The sequence below is a fragment of the Rousettus aegyptiacus genome, unplaced genomic scaffold (assembly GCF_014176215.1).
Source record: "Rousettus aegyptiacus isolate mRouAeg1 unplaced genomic scaffold, mRouAeg1.p scaffold_m13_p_9, whole genome shotgun sequence".
Lineage (NCBI taxonomy): Eukaryota > Metazoa > Chordata > Mammalia > Chiroptera > Pteropodidae > Rousettus > Rousettus aegyptiacus.
Window position 1 is genome coordinate 1,328,508 of NW_023416312.1, and position 17,253 is coordinate 1,345,760.

The 17,253-nt window shown below is 40.9% G+C and overlaps 1 pseudogene; it reads left to right on the top strand.

Moving 5' to 3' along the window:
- The first annotated feature begins 4,076 nt into the window (after positions 1-4,076).
- On the top strand, positions 4,077-4,195 carry LOC118608386 (annotated as a pseudogene).
- The last annotated feature ends 13,058 nt before the right edge of the window (positions 4,196-17,253 follow it).

Genomic DNA, 17,253 nt, shown 5'->3' on the forward strand with positions numbered 1-17,253 from the left:
CTCAAAGTAAATTAATTTTTTCTGAACCTGGTACATGGTTCGGTTACTTAGTTATTGAAAGTGGTTTTTAACATCTTCCCGTAGCATAGAACTACGTTGGAAGATGAAGAACTATGTAATAATGTAAACAGTTTTTAATATTTTGCTAATTACTCTAAAATCTTCGTAATCTAAATAGCTTTTAATATTTCTAATTTTTCAAAGCAACTAAATCATGTGGATTTTTTTTCCTCTAAAAGTTTTATTTTTTCCCCAGAACCTTCACTCCTCTATATTGAATGAAAATGGGTTCACACATTCACCCAACGTGCGCTTCTAGTGACAAGACAGGGTGGGGTACTGAAAGGAGAGAGGACAAGAAAATCGGGAGCTGTCCCTCGGGGTAGATATCTTTCGCTCATCTACTTTATTGAGGGATAACCTACGTGTGCTAAACTACACCAGTGGGTCTTGACAGCTGTATAAACCTATGGACCCACCAACATGACAAAGGTACAAAACAGCCCCGTCGCCTCCCGGGTGCGCTTTATTAACGTTGTATGAACGCTGACAACTAGATTTTGCACCATGTCACAACTGAACTGTGCCATCGGTCACCAGAGAAAGAGAGGGAGGACTAGAGAGCAGAGCTTTTTACTCCCTGTGGTAGGTTGACTCATGTCCTCTTGATACATCCAAATTCTAAGCCCTGGTTATTAGCGAACGTGACCTCATTTGGAAATAGGATCCTTGCAGGTAGAATCGAGTTAAGGCGAGGTCAGACTGGAGTAGTTGGTTAGGGCGAGTCCTCAATCCAAGGACAGGTGTCCTTCGAAGGGATAGGAGAGGGCGATCTGGATCCAGAGACAGAGGTACAGGCACAGGGGCGAAGGGTCATGTGAAAATGCAGGCAGAGAGAGACCGGAGCGCAAGCCAAGGAATACGGTGGACTGTTGAAAACTAGAAGAGAGCATGAAATGGATTCTCCCTTCGAGCCTCCAGAAGGAACCAATCCTCCTGACACCTTGATTTGGGGACTTCTGGCCTCCTTAACTGTGAGAGAATAAATTCCCATTGTTTTAAGCCACCCGGTTTGTGGTAATTTGTTACACTTCTGGAGCATTGCGTGCCGCAGCTTGGTTATCTCGTTCTTTCTAACAATTTAATAAAACCCAGAGCCAAGGAATTCACTGAGCAAAAAGCGATCTCAGAAAACTTAAAAATAAGAAAAGAGAATGACTAATGAATGCTCGTCAGTGTTTCATTTTAAAAGAAAGGAGAATGAATGATGGATGAGACATCCTGCCCAGGTGCCAAGTGCGGGGACATCATTGTCATCGCAGCAGCTTAGCTGCGGCTGGGTCCCACACATGGGTCTAGCCCTCCTTCCTGATGGAGTTCACTTGCCTGCTTGGAAAACTTCCACCCTTCGAGCGTTTGTTTTGGCTTGGTTTTATAATTAATCAATGGCGCACAGAAGTATATCACTGACTCAAGCCAGAGACACTCAAATTCGAAGAGTTGTGACACTTAAGTTTACCTTTTTTGGTGTTCGATTCACTCTGCCTTAAGGAAACTGAATGCCCACCTGTGACACAAATGAGTTCAAATGCCGGAACGGGCTCCAGGGAGGCGCCTTTGAAAGGACATGTGAGAGTGGACCGAACTCCTCAACAGGCCTGAGAAATCAAAGCCCGGGAAGGCTTTCTCCGGAGAGAACCTCCAGAGATCCAGTTGAAGAAGCAGAGCCGCTCAAGTTCAGAGCGACATGCCCTTCACTTGCCTCCTTTACGATTTATTGGGAATTCCACGGGTATTTTTCACAGTTCACTGCTTTGTGGCGTGACAAAGATTAGAGACATACCAAAGAGTTCCCACCCCCATTCCCCTTTAAAGATATACCAATGAAAATAAGGCCTCGCAGATTGCAATAAGGAGGTTGTGGATCGGGGAGCGAAACCTAAGGGCTTTTCCCCCTTTTAAAATAGAAATGGCTTCATAAAGCAGCGTCATGACTTGGCAAATGCAAACCGCCAGAAGTTGCAGATTTACTAAGCAGCGGGGAAAACCCAGGAGTGAGAATCACAGATCCAGTTGTTAGTACAGACTCAGCTACTAACTAGCCCAGTCAACCCACCTAATGCAAAATAAATCCCCACTTGCCTTCCCCATGTTGGCTTAAATGTCATCCTTTTGGGAAGCTCTCCCTGACTTCACCCACCTCAGCTAGATTAGATATTTCTTTAACAATGGCACTTGTCAAAAGGATAAGTATACGGCGTTCGTTAGCACAGTCATATCTGCTTGAGCCTTAACATCCCAACATCATGCATTTCATGAAGCAAGAGACATCACTGATTGGTTTCCCCTTGTGCTCTCAGTGCTGGAGCAGCTCACATCACGTAAGAACAAGAGCTCAATCGATAATCATAAGTCGAGCCCTCGGCCCCAGTATTCTCATCTGAAATTTGGCTCTTCAAGTCCCTGATGGCTCTCGCCTTCCGTGTCTCAGAAAACTTGAAGTTATCCTCAAGCAATCAGTGGGAGGTATTTATTGATTTGACTTCTTATGGAAGGACTAAAATAAGCAATAATGATATAGGAATCTGTTTATCAAAACTTGGTATTTCATTAAATGCATGGCCTTTGAGTTGGACGTTTCCAAGTTTGAGTCCTAAGTGTGTTGTGTGTTTGGCGGTGGGGGGATGAAGGGGGAAGGGGGAGGCGGGAGAGAGAGAGAGAGAGAGAAAGACCCCCCTTGGGTAAAGTTATTTAATTCCTCAGAGACTCAGGACTTCCTCTGATACATAAAATTAATAGCTATAAGATTTAAAGCATTTAGTACATTTTCTGACATAGAACAACCACATAACTATTACCTGTTATTAATAAAATTTATGAGTATGAATTATAGAAATAAGGAACATAGTATGGCTTGTGTAGACTTGTCGCTCTGTACGTGCCATCATAAAATCAAATTCCTAATAACAATAATAGTAATATTAGCTAACCCTTAATATGCCTCAAGTACTTTGCCAAGTGCTTTAACACGGGTTACCTTATTTAATCCTCAAGACTAGAAGATGTAGTTATATTCTTTATTGTTCAGAGGAAGAAAGTGATCACTAAAAGGTTAAAAATTTGCCTAAGTGAGCTAGTAAATAAATACAGCCAGGATTTTCCCAAATTACCTGGTCAATGATGAAGCCAGTAAACTAATCCAAACACACACTACTAACTGGGTGTTTAAAACATGTTTTCTATGGAAGATGTGTGACAAATAGCAAAGTCATGGTGATCTCTCCATTCATACACTCTAGACCACCTAAACAGGACTGGGGGTGTCTGTGCATGGGGGTCACATGTAGAGGACGGGAGAAAGGAGGGCATAACATTTTCCAAGAGCCCACTCTGTGCCAAAAACTTAACACAGATTATTTCTAGGCAATACTGCTGTGACGTGAATATTCTTATCACCGTTTTATAAATCAGTGATTCACACCCACATCTGTCCAACATCAAAATTCATCTATTCCTCACTACATTTTATGAATATCAAATCTGACTGAAAAAGCAAAAAGATCACAGTCATCACAAAACATGAACAGGAATGTCATACCCCAAACTTGAAATTCCCTTCCTACTTTCTGAATGCAGATGGGAATGAGCCAGCCATCTCTCTGTGTTTCTCATGCATATTTTCACTTATCAAAAGAGTTTTAGCCTGTTTTCCTTCAGGGTAAATCTTTAAATCCTGCCCCCCACCCCACCGCTATCTAGAGCTTTGAACTTTTTCTTCGGGGCATTTTTCACATACTGCATATTCCTAAGTTGTGAAGCCTCAAACTGGACACAGTGCTCTTACAAGGAACAGATTCAAGCTGTGTTTAGTTTGATTCATGTGTGCTAAGAAGAAGTCCAGTAAAGGTCTTGATTCGCATTTTATGATTTGCCTGATGTCTTTAGGGTAGTGCTAAGTACATCAAATTCCTGTTCCTGATCATGTGAGGGGTGACCAGTCCTGACAAACTGGGCCATAAGGTTATGAGAAGTCACTGTCAGTAAACTCTCTTTCATTGTTCAGAACAGCTCCTTTAGTCTATGGCCACACCACCCTGAACAAGCCTAATCCAGTCTGATCTCAGAAGCTAAGCAGGGTCTGGCCTGGTTAGTACTTGGATGGGAGACCACCTAGGAAGACCAGGTGCTGCAGGCGTTAAAAAAAAAAAAGTAGAACAGCCCCTTTGGCTTAAACGGGTTCTCAGGGAAGTCATTATTCTGAATTGCATCTGTGACATTAATTGACTCAGTTCAGTTTGTTTATTTAAACATCTTCATTGAGATATAAGTCACATATTATACAATTCACCCATTTTCGGCTCAGTCCATTTTAACTCAATTTAGGCAAATAGTGCCATTATATGTATTTATTTAGAGTCTACATTAAAATTTGTTGGGAAAGGAGGTGAATATGCATAGTTAAAACTGGTTTTGGAATCCATCTCTTGATTTATTTGTTAATGCATCACTTGAGACCAATTGAGAAATGAATATATTTTCCAAAACACATATTGGCCCTAACTAAAAGAGGATTTTCGGTACATTTTGAACTTAGTGGAGAAATAATCACGATGATGAAGGGATGGCTTTTTTGAGTCAGAATCTTGCTAGAAATAAAGAGCTTCTAAAAGAGAACCATGGGATTTTCCGATGAGCTACCAGCTCCAGAGGCTAAGACTTCTAAGGAGAAGCCAGATGGAGTTATTATTACCAATTTTAGCAAGATAAAGTATTTGTTTTCACAGATTGCTTTAATGTCCTGGTTTCACATTTACTATTGTTTTAAAAGGCAAATTAAAAACACTGGAAATGAGAGGGCCAGATAAAACCTAAACCCAAACTGCCCTGAAGGGGCACAGTTGTTGATAAAGAGACCTGGAGCCCCCTTCTGGAGCCCGGGACGGCTCCGAGCCCCGAGGACTGGTTCCTGTCTCTCTTTATTTGCAAAGATTTAATCCATGATCAACAGGCTTCTTTCTCTTCTAGGAACTAAAATTATTAGTCTAACGCAGAGTATCATCAACTTTTTAAAGGAAGGCATTGAAAATAAAATAAATAAAATAAAATAAAATAAAATAAAGGAAGGCATTGAACTCAATGAGACCTTCATTTGATAAGATTGAAATCCAAATGAAAGTAATGTGCTAGTGACAAAGACCTTTTCTGTTTATTTGTTGTTGTTATTGTTGTTGCTGTTTTTGGGGGCTTTGTTTGTTTGTTTTGTTTTGGTTTGGTGTTTTGGGGCGGCTTTTATGTTCTGCCGCTAAAGTACCAAGTGAAGTGAAGGAAATGAAACTTCTCCCAATATGTGGCTCATTTCGTGGCGACCAGGGGACATCTTAGAAATACTAATTTTCCCACGTGACCTTTCTAGAGAAAGAGAAACTTTGGCACAGATCTCCTAATTAATCTGACTCGAATCAGATACAGTTTTCAGTAGGTGGGTGTGAGCCTCCAAATTCTTGTCAAAGCATCTCTTGAGATATTTCACCCAAAGTGGGCGAAGTAAATAGGAAAGAAAGTGTCCCTACCGTCCAATTGCTTACCAAATCACAAAGGGAAGCACGTGACAAATACGGAAACGAGTTAAGATAATTTTAAGAACCAATATGTGCTATAAAAAGTAGAAAACAGAGAGACTGCTGGGCTGCTCTAGCTACAGTGATAGAAAAAGACCTTTCTGAGGAGGCGGTAGCCAATTTGACTTCCATTTGCCTGAAGGGAACTCAACTAAGAGAATAACCCAAGGCAAACAGTGGTGACCCGTGAATACCAGGAAGGACCAAAGCGAAGGTAAAGGGTGAGCCTCAATAACCTTGACACTTTACCAAGGCATGCTTCACGGTCATTATGAGAAAAAGCAGTCAGTCAGGCTTCTCTTCAGAGACCTGTTAGAGGCTTTAATCACCCGCCTTGGGATTAGTCCACTGGCTCTCTCACCTTGAAAAGGCCAGGTACTCCAATTCAACGTACACATCTAGAATCTCTCCGAAAAGACAGTACTTCTGTGATTAAAAATTTATTTGTAAAAATACTTCACTTACACTCAAAATATAGCTTCCAGTACTAAATATAGTTTTGGCATGTGTGCCGTTGGCTGACATCCTGTATTACATTTGCCTTTAAGGGCAGGCTCACTTTCTAGTTCTCATGCTTTCAGGCACTGCTGTCACTTAGGTTCACAGCCCTGCAGGGGCAGTGTTTCAATGACCTCCCATGTTTTCATTAATTCTTTAAAAAACGTACACAAACATTGTTCATATTAGGTTTTACAAACCTTTGCCCTTGTGCTTTTTTTTCTTTTGCAAAATCCTAAATTTGGTGCTTAGACTAATTTGACCTCAAAATATATCATTTTTTAAATAAATAAAATACTTGACGAGGTCCAGAAACTAATGCTGAAATGGAAGTCAGGGTCCTCTCCAGCTTTCTACGGCCAGGCCAGCAGAGCTACAATTATCCCAGTAACTCAAGGGGCAAATAAAACGCTCTATTTTGGGGAAGGAAAATAAACATTCGAGAGGACTATCTACTTTGCGGGGTGATCCACGACAGAGATCTCGATGACTGTTACCTGAATTCTTCATCCGCCCCAATCTTTTGAGGTATTTTCTGGAGTTTCTTTCCCCTCGGGCTATGAAGATCAGCCCCAATGTCATGATTTCTTGGTAATGAACATACAAGAAAACCAAATGATCCTCAATCAATGGACTAATTAAACAAGACTCCAAGATTCAAGGAATTACTCCTGACTCCAACCAACCATGTTACTTTGGTCAAATCTCTAAATAATTCTATCCCCTTTAGCTTCAGACCAGAAGCCATCTTTGTTTGCTTGCTCATCTACAATGTGTGAGAACTATGTAAATATTAAAAGCCAATCCCGTAGTAGGAACACCGGTTTTAAAAAGAAAATCTACATATGTCTTATTAAAAAAAATCTTAAACATAGAACTTTCATTACTTGTTAGGATTTGAAGGAAAATTTGTAGAACACAATTTCTAAGCTGTTTGCCTCATTATTTCCACAGAAACCACAAGGGGAATTAAATAGGAGAGCTGAGCAGTTATATGAAAAGCTCATATGGAAAAATAGCAGCATTTTAATGAATTTCCTGAGTACTGCAGCCCTGCAGAGATGATAGAAAAATGATTTTTAAAAATGGGTCTGAACTAAGCAAGATTAATGAAGATACTGACTCTTGGAAGATACAAAGTTTACGCATCTCAGTGGATTCATCCTAGGGCCGGGTTCTTTCACCCAATTGTCTATGAGACTCAGACATAAATTCATAGTTCCCAGAAAGATAATTGTTTAGAATACAGACTAAGAGCTGAGAAGAAGATGGGTGAGGGGAAGAAATTCCATCAACTCAGATTGTTTCCTCTCTACCAACTGGGCCTTCAGGAATAGAAACGCAGGAAGAAAAAAAAAAAAAAGAAGGATGGTGAGTCAGAAATTGCAGGCTGACAGGTTGCAAAGGGGTTTGCATGGTCTCGAGAGGGTTGCGGAGGGATGTAATGAGAGATGACAAAAGAGAAAGCTCTCCCAGTTCCCCTGTTACAAGCACGGCTGGCTGGCGAATACGGCAATGCTAGACGGTTTACATTGCTTTCTCTTCAAGAACACTATCCTGCAAATCATACAAATAGCAAAGCATGTGTGAGAGGCAATAGAGTCAAGGAAGGACAAAGAGCACGGATGATGGCTTTGCATTCCAGCTCCGCTCCTTACCAGCTCTGTGCCTCCATTTCCTCCACTAAAAATTGGGACAATAGCCATCTTTGCTCCTGGCCTATTATGAAAATTCAATGAGTTAATACTTGTAAAATGGTTAGAATTCTACCTGTCACATGGTGAACACTCAATGGGCATTTTTTAAATTGATAAGTACAATTATGCCTAGCACTCTTCATTCTGTGTTTTGGTAGGTTTATCAGCTGATAGAAACCCGGAAGTTATTTTTGATTGCTCATAATTTGAACTTCATTTTTTTTTTCTTTCCAAGTGTTTCTGTTTATAAAGAGCAAATCATTATAATATTTCTATTTAGTTTTACAATTTTTACAATTCTGGAAAAATTCTCTAATGGAAATTTCCACCAAAAAAATTCCCACCACCCACCCCCTGAAATGAAACTGGTTTTCAGAAAGTTGATTAATTCCATCATGGCCACCCAATGTTTTGGGTTTTGTTTTGTGTTTTGTTTTTTTTTTCACTATAGCACATACACACAATGTGTTATAGGTACCAAGGACTTTTTCTCCTCTGTGAACTGTCTTGACTTTCTTTCATACTGGGGTTTTCAAAGAATCCATTTGTGATTTTATGGAAACATTTCTAATGAATGGTGCTGCTTTTGAAGTTGAACACATTTATTCTGTGGAAAATATAAGTAACACTTGGCATGGAGGAGAGTAGGAAAATTCTGAGAAATAAACCAAAATATTTATATATTTTTCCACAAAAGATGTGCACCAATGATCTTGGGATATATGAGAAAACGAGCTTTGCCCTCGATGCTAAGACTACATTTGCAACAACATCATAAAAGATGCCATAAGCTCTCCCTTTGTTACTGGGTCGCCACAAAAATGTGAGTTGGGTGAACTAAGTGTGTTTTTAGCACTATCTTTAGCTTCTAGTCTGGTGGTCCTTGTTGGAGCCAGACTTCTCTTGTTAACTCGAATTTTTTTTGGCAAAACGTAAAATAGCTGTTTTATTATTCTTCATATTCTGGAAAAGATAGCTTCGAGTTAATACTACTCTTAGAATTTATTCTGTTTCTTACACCACTTTGCTTTTATCCAGTTGCCCGGTATTCTCGCACCTTCGATTTCAATACTCCGTAAATGATTTGCATTTGATGAATTTTATTGCCTCAACCACATTTTGATGCCAATTTTTTTCCTCCAAAGAAAGTGCTTTGAATGGAATTTTACTAAATTTCAGCAAAGGAACGAAACGACATAATTGTTTCACTACAATCATTTCTTCTAGATTTAATTCTAGGCTACTAGATTATCGCAAGGAAAATTGAGAATAGAGTTTCCTTTTAAATAATAACCTATGTGTCCCAATGATTTTTCTGAACACATATACACATGTAGACCCATACAGGTACACGTATAGACATACACATCTGTGCGCGTGTATAGGCATATGTATTATAAACATGCCTACCTAGCTTTCTTCCAAATATGTTTTCATAATGGTTTGTAAGGTGAAGTAATAACTTCTCTTCAGTGAATGATGTCGAGGGACTTGAACACAGGCCCTCTGAAAGTCTACCCTTGGCTCTCAACAAGAAAGAGAAATACCAGGTGATCACATCCAAAAGCGGTAAGACCCTGGGGCAGGTTTTAAATAAAATTTCTCATTTAACTACCATTTCTCCTTTAAGCAGGTCATGCTTCAGCATATTAGGTTACAGAAAATGGGAAGCCTGCTTGGAAAGCTAGTATAAACAGTGCCAAAGAAAGCGACCTAAGTATCGTCCACTCGCCAAATGCCCTACCTGCTAAGGTGTGCTTCCCTACAGAGAGTTAGCGTACGCTCACAGGTAAAGGTGCACTGTCTCTGGGCAATTATATTCCCATCTTGTGCCCATGACCCGGAATCTGGCGCACGCCGCCTAAGAAGCAAGTCACGGAAGTCCTTGACAACAGGCTCGCTGGCAGCGCTCTTCCAAGGACAACATGAGCAGCCTTCCCTGGCTCGCAGGAGCTCACACTCATGCAGACCAACCATGACCTGCTCCTCACGGAACTCGCCAGGCTCCCTAACTTCTTCTTTGTAGAATTCATGCCAAGAGTCCCATCTTAGTCAGTGTGCCATAGACTGGTGGTTTATAAACAAAAGAAATTTATTTCTCACAGTTCTGGAGGCTAAAAATCCAAGGTCTTTGTGCCAGTATGGTCACGTTCTGGTGATGGCCCTCTTCAAAACTGCAGATGGCCGTCTTCTCATTGCGTTCTCCCACGGCAGAAAGAGGACAAGGGAACCCCAGGGGGTCTTTTTTATAAGGGCACCAATCCCATTCATGAAGGTCCACCTGATACCCACATTGGTGGGGCCTGGGTGACATTTCAACAAATGAATTTGAGGAAAACACAAACATTCAGCCCATTGCAGTTCCAAACTGTACACTCAGGGTGCAAGAGGATTGTTTGGGACGCGTTTTTATTGGCTGTGTTCCATTATTTCTATTTTCGGGGGACCCTTTGGACACCCGTTGATACATACAGCAACAGTTGCATTCTAGGGAATATAAGTATTAATGGGAATTACAGAAGTTAAATGAAACTATATTTCTTTCTACCACTGGCTAGAAACGGACAAGCGGATATCTTTCCTTTGTAACATTTTAACTTTGGAAAAGAAAAAACAGTATATCTTTTGCCCATCTCACTCTGGCACAATGAAAAAAGACCTAAACTTCATGATAAAAGTTATTTTGAGAGCAATTTTAAGTCCGCAACTGGGAAAAACAAACAAACAAACAAAAAAACACACACAAAAAAAAATCCAAGAAAACAAAAGGAGTAGCCTAAAGGACTAGAAGTGAAATAAAGCGTCAGCCTGGAGAAGTCGCTTGGGGTTCCCGGGATTGTCACAGAGGTGTGCAATGCACATCCAAAGGGACTGGGGGGGAGGTGTGCTCTCTAGTCTGGACTCACAAGGAGACATGCTTCCCCTGGTGAAAGGAGAACTGCGTCTCCTCCAGCTGTAGCGTGAACAATTTAAACCATTTCGAGGTTTAAAAAGTGCACTATTTCCTTTTTGGGGGTTGCACAAAATTTTTGAACTGATTGCAGATTTCGAGTGTCAGGCACAGTAGCCCATTTAAGTGAAATAAAAGCATCGAAGAGGGAATGACAAGGGGAGCATCGGGGGACACAGTTGACACTAGTGTGTGACATGGTGGGGACCAAAACCAAACTCTTGAGAACCATTTGCAAGACCTACCACGTTCGTCGGAATGGAAAGCTGCCAAACAACCAGGTTAGTTTCAAATAACAGAATTTTGGAGCCGGAAATTGTATATAACTCATCTTCCTTCAGTCACTGAGGAAACTGGGGCCACACAGTCACCCTGAACTGGGTTTAGAGTCTTTGCATCCGGGTTTCTTGTGCCTGAGTCTTCTGACCTGCTGGGTTACCCTTCCATTGAATATCCACGTAAAGTGACTTGAGTGTAGGGTCTCTTTCAATTCAGCGTCGCCACCCCCCAACGGCACTGCTGCAGTATTTGTAACGATTTCGGGCTGCCTTTGTTGTAGTGGCGGACACCTGTTATTCCTCATGACCTCTCCCGGATTCTTTTTCTCCTCTCTCTCCGTTCCCCACCGCCTTCAGGATTCTTGCCACCTTTGACCTCAAACTACTTGGCCCCAGGTCGCATGCTTGGAGTGTCTTCTTCCTCATTGCCAAGGTGCAACTCAAGACATGCTGTGTTGTGTAGCAGTCTACCAAAAATGGAAAGAAGTGGAGAAAGATTGCCACATAGTCCCAGAAATCACTCCGCATTGGGCATTGACACTCTCCTGGGTTTCCTCAGCTGTATTTGTTATAGGAAAATCTCTTAGTGACTCTCTTGCCATGAGCCTTGGCCTCTCCCCCCTTCCCTCAGTTCTAAGATCTCAAATCTATTTCTCCCAGAGCACAAAGCAGGTAGCTCCATCTCCCTCACACTCCTGATCTGTGACCAGGTCCAGAGGCAGACCTTTGCAGAGTCCAAAGGCCCATTCAATATTTTCCTAAACCAAAGAGAGTTATTTTGTTGAGCTCTGTCTCCTAGCATACACACATGATTGTAGTTTTAAAACACGGCACCATTTTTTCTTAGGTCACAGCCATATTAAACAGAATAAAAATGAGACACATCGAAATCATCATTCCGTAAGCCTGCTACTCAACTTGCAGAGCCATTGGTGGTTTACAAAGTCATTTTGCTCCCTGGATACCTCTCCAACTCATCCCCTCCTTCACATCGTCACTGTCACTGCCACTGCTGTGGACCTCACCATCTTACCCGTGGCTCAGACCTTGCCTCCTCAACTCGTCTCCCCGACACCAGCTTCTTCCTCTTCCAGTTGCATTCACCTGGCCAACAAAGTGTTCTTTCAAAAATTCAAAGCTTATCAGGACGCTCTCCCAGTTAATCACCATAAACGACCATCACCAGCTCTCAGAAGCATGTGTGGCCTTAACCGGCCACAATCTAGTCTGAAGTTAGCGCCCCACCCTTCCATTCTCCTAATGACATGCCTGGCTACTATTAAAACACACCTTCTCTTCTTACACCTTGGTATCTTAACAGAGGCCTCTTCCTCCTTTTGGAATGTGACCTATGATCTCCTTAAAAAAGTCTTAACACTTAGACCTGCTTCAGGACTCAAGGCCCAGCTTGACCATCACTTTCGTGAAGTCTCCCTGTTGGTTCTCATAACCTGCGGGACATGCTTTCATTACTGCATTTTCCACATGACACTGTTAGTGTGGAAATTTCTCCTCTACCAGACTGCAAAGTGAAAAGGAACATTGGGTTCAGTTCATCTCGGTTCCCTAGTACTCATCACAACGCTTAGCTCTGAGTAGGTGCTCAAGAAATCCTCATTTAATTGAGTATCAAATGAGCCATATCAAACAATAAAGTAAGATATTTAAGGTACTGTGGTAAGCATTTTGGATTAACTTCAACTTACATTTCTTTAAAATAAGGGGGGAGAGAGGACCCTGACTTATTTCATTCAAAACCAAGGACACTAATGTTTCCTGGATAAATATTGGGAAAATTGGTTTTATTTATGAAGAAGAATAATTTGGATTGCTATCTCAAATCATCGTGCAAAAGCGACCTCAAAATGAATTAAAACTCCAAAAAATAAAAGTTGCCTATGGACAAAAAAGCAGTGATCAGAGCTAAAAGTACATAAAAATGCATAGAACTTTAAAACACAGTTAAGTAAAATTATAGGAAACAGAATCTGTTTCTGTTTCTTACAATAGCACTTACGTAAATTAAAATCATAAATATAGAGATACAAAACAACGATGAATATTTTTTCAGGATATATTCTTATCCAAAGACAGATATTAACCACGGTCCGGTGTGTGCCTAAGGCAAGGTACAGAATAAAGAAGTAAATTCAGGGGAAAAAAAAGAGGAAAAAGATATTTCTTGAACTGATAATAGTGGGTTGTGAAGGAGGGTTTTTCAAGGGCACATTTATATGTAAAGACACAAATTGTACCTGTTTGAGTGATACAGTGTGAGATGAAAAGAAATGAGAAAAGTAATTTTTTGTAAGTGGGTAACGTAGGGGATGGTATATTGTGTGCTGAGAATATAGGTAATTCAGTGGTGGATCTAAGGCCTAAATAATAAAATTAAAAATGTAAACAAATGCAAAAGAATATTCAAAGTTTGGTCTCATAAAACAATGGGTGGGGAGGGCAGCAGAGTGTCTGTCTTCTGGGTGTCATGTTGCCTTCTGGCATCTGAAAATCGGCTTGTGGCTCGTTCTGAAGGCAGTGATATAGGACAGGCCAGGGGCAGACAGAAGATTGTAGTTCCTGCTCTGCCCATGACTTGCTCTGTGATCCCAACAGGTCACTCCACTGCCCTGGGCCTGCGTCCTTATCAGAATGTCACAGATAACAGACAATATCACTGCCTCATCACAAAGGGTGGTTAGAGAGCCAGCAGAAGGGACTGGGCTTTACAAATGACTCAGGGACTCCAGCTCCCAGGTGGACAGTATTACCCATCAGCCATTGTCAGAAGTCTGCAGCCATTGTGTTAGACTTACAGAAGGAGGGCGAGAGGAAGGGAGGAGATGGCCCACCTACTGAACCCACATAACTGTTGTCTGAACTTTTGTCTTCGGATCTGTTAGAGCTCACTTAGCCGGCTGTGTCCTTGGGGGAAGTCATCCAGGCTCTGGGGCTCTGGGTCCATACGACCCAGACCTCACATTTCATCTCTAGAGAATGACTTTGGATGAAGGTCACATGATGATGGCCTGAGACCTATGTTTCAAGGACGTGAGTTCAAGACGGTCCCCATGCAGGACTGCCCTAGAAATTTCCTTCCTGTTTTGATTGAAGACAAATTGCTAACTGCTTTTGTGGGAACAAATGGAAGGTCCACTGGTTTCACTAATCTGCCGGCATAAACAAGGGAAATCCTCATTCTTTTATATAAAACAGTACATCTGGATGTATTAAATATTATTGCTATTTTGACACAATTTACAGTTAGTATGTCCTATGATTTAGACTGAAGGCAAATATTTATAAAATGTGGGGAATTAATTTTTAAAAGAACTCCAAAATTACTTGCATTCAGACAAAGCGAACAATCATTTTTTAACCATTAATAGTTTGCCTAATAAATCTGCCTGCTGTGTTAAAAACAGAGTCTCTTCCAGAAGTATACTGACCGGAAACTGAAGTCTTTCCATGAGCCATCACGGAGAATGCCTTATTCATTAGCTCCTACAGCTGTATAACATGCCCTGGGAGCAGGCGAGCGACCAAAGGCAAAAGTCTTAAAAGGAAGAAAAAAAACATCCACTATTGAAATTATGAGACATATTCTAGAGTTGGACCTACAACTCGAGCCTCTGACTTGAGTTAGAAACTTGGGTTGACCTTATTGCTTTAAGATACCAACTACTCTGTGCAGGAACAACATCAAAAAGGTATATTTTTCTTGATGCAAAAATTCCTGACTTTGGGCTAAAGATGTACTCTATTTGGGCAGACGGAAGGACAGGTTACAAAGGGCTTGTAAATAGTCTGTCACGGAGTGCCTGTGTGTGTTGTAACACAGTTCCACTGACATCATGACCACCAAGATAAAGCAAGCGACGAGGAGGGGCTACCAAGAAAAGAGAAGTCACTTTATCTGTGACCTATTATTGAGTGGCTTTTTGAAACCTGAGTCATCAGTTTAGTGTCCTCCCATGGGGAAGGGTTAGGAAGTGATAAACAAAATAAATGACAGAATCCAAGTGAGAAAGCACTGCTCTGGGAGCTATTGGCTGCAAAACAAGGAAGACTGGATACAAACGTTTGTCCTATCAACACGCATATGATACTTGGACAAATCAGTTTCTAGACTGAATGTACAGTCACGTGATGTTTATGATGCCATTAACTTAAAGTGATTAGTAAACCTGCTACTGAATTGACACTATTCTACTCAATTTACACAGTCATATTTGGACAGCAGAAACCATTTTCGTACTGTAAAGCGTCAGGAAACGAACAGTGGTGACATAAACTGAACTAGATAAATGTGATGGCTCTGGCGCCACTGACGTTATTCCTTGCTTACTGTCGCTTTGAGAAAAATGAAACCCCCAGTTCTGCTTATTCAAATTCAGCTCATTGGCAAGATCCCTAATTTGGGAACGCAAGCACAGAAAAAACTCTTAATAAAGAATATAGGGATTAATCCTCTTACCAGACGTGGAGAATCATTTATGATTTTTGAAGATGCGGGCAATTTATTTAAATAACACTTGCATACTAAATCTTAAACAATAAACTGAGGATAATAGTATATACTCCACTCTACTGCTCTCTTTGTTTTATGGATCATTGAGAAACACACTCTTCAAAGTAAGAATCACGTCTTCTTTAACATATAAGATACATTAAAGATATGTAACACCGATAAAGTAGCTGCTGTTAATTAAGCATCTATGAAGAATTAAGTACATGGGTTCGTTAATGTTTCCTCAATCCAACAAATATTAAATGTGTAATTATAATGAGCAGGGTAATTTGATCTTCTTTTTATAATCCTGCCAGCTGAGTGAGTTCTCCAACAGAACTACTTAGGGAGGTGCTGTGTATTATGTTGCTATTGCTTAAAATATGTGAAAATCCTTTACACAAAGGGCCTCCGATGTCACTTTAGAATAAAATAACACTTGTTTCTTTACTTTAAATTTATATATTATTTCGTTCAAAATATGTTTTTACCTTGACTTTCTTATCGGAGTTGATCCAAGTGGCTTTGATCTGAGTCAAAAATTAAATACGTGCTCAAAGAACTCACCAGCATTGTGCTGGGTGTGATTTCAAAGAGGCATTGCCCAAATGCTCAGGACAAAAGCCTCCTCTGGGCTCAATGTAATGCCTCCCAAGTTTTGGCCAAAGGGAACACCCACCCTGCTTTTACAGGTGTCAGTGCTGGTGAGGATGAATACAGAAGGTCGGTCACAGCGATTGGCAAGGGAGTTAAGGAGCTGTAACTAACTCCCTGCCCACCCTCGCCATTCTCATCCTAGGTCCCGGCTCCTATTTCACCGACAAAATCTGAAGACTTGCTCCGTTTCGTCTCAGCACTACATCTATGCCATATAACTCTTCCTTCCAGCCTCCCCTGCAGAAGGTCCTCCACGCTCATCCATGGGCTCTCATTAGCTTTTAAATCTCTGTGGCATCATGAGCAGTTAGCCCTTCTTATATTCTCAGTGGGAGAGGTGCTTTCTGTATTTCATGAGTTTTGTCGGTTGCTTGTCATACTGCTAATCTTTTAAAATAAATAAATTGGCTTTAAATCTACTCCATTATAATTCTTTTAATTTACATTATCTTTACTAGTCTCGTCTTTTTATATTCTTTGCTCTTATTCTGTTTCCTTTATAACTTAATTTGGAGGTCTCATTTATTTTTAGTCTTCTTTTCTAATATAAGCATCTTTGAGTCTGCAAACTTCCCACTAAATGCCACTTTAGCTGCATCGCCCAAATTTTATGTGTAGTATTTTTAATATCTCTAAATTATAAGTTATCTAGGGAGGAGGCAAGAGAACTGAATGCTAAATCAAGCCACTTTCAGAGACTGCAATATGCTGATCGGGCCCCGCAGCCAGACCTCAGGAAACCTGCAGAACAAAGGCAGATTTCTGCCTGGATGGCTAACAAACCATTTCCCTCACACTGTGAACGAAAAACAGTCTTAAGTGGCGCCCTATGCAAAATAAAATCATTCATTCCCTAAGGCTAAAACCACGGGGAACCTATGGATCAAAGGCTGGGAGCTGCCTACAGGCCTTTCACGGGCCTATTCTTACCTTTACATACTCCTATCCTTCCTCACGGTCTGTCCAGACCATCAAAGGAAATGGGTAGGTAAACAAAGTCTTTAAACTGTAACTCGCAGAAACTAAAGTATGATATGTCAACTGAATT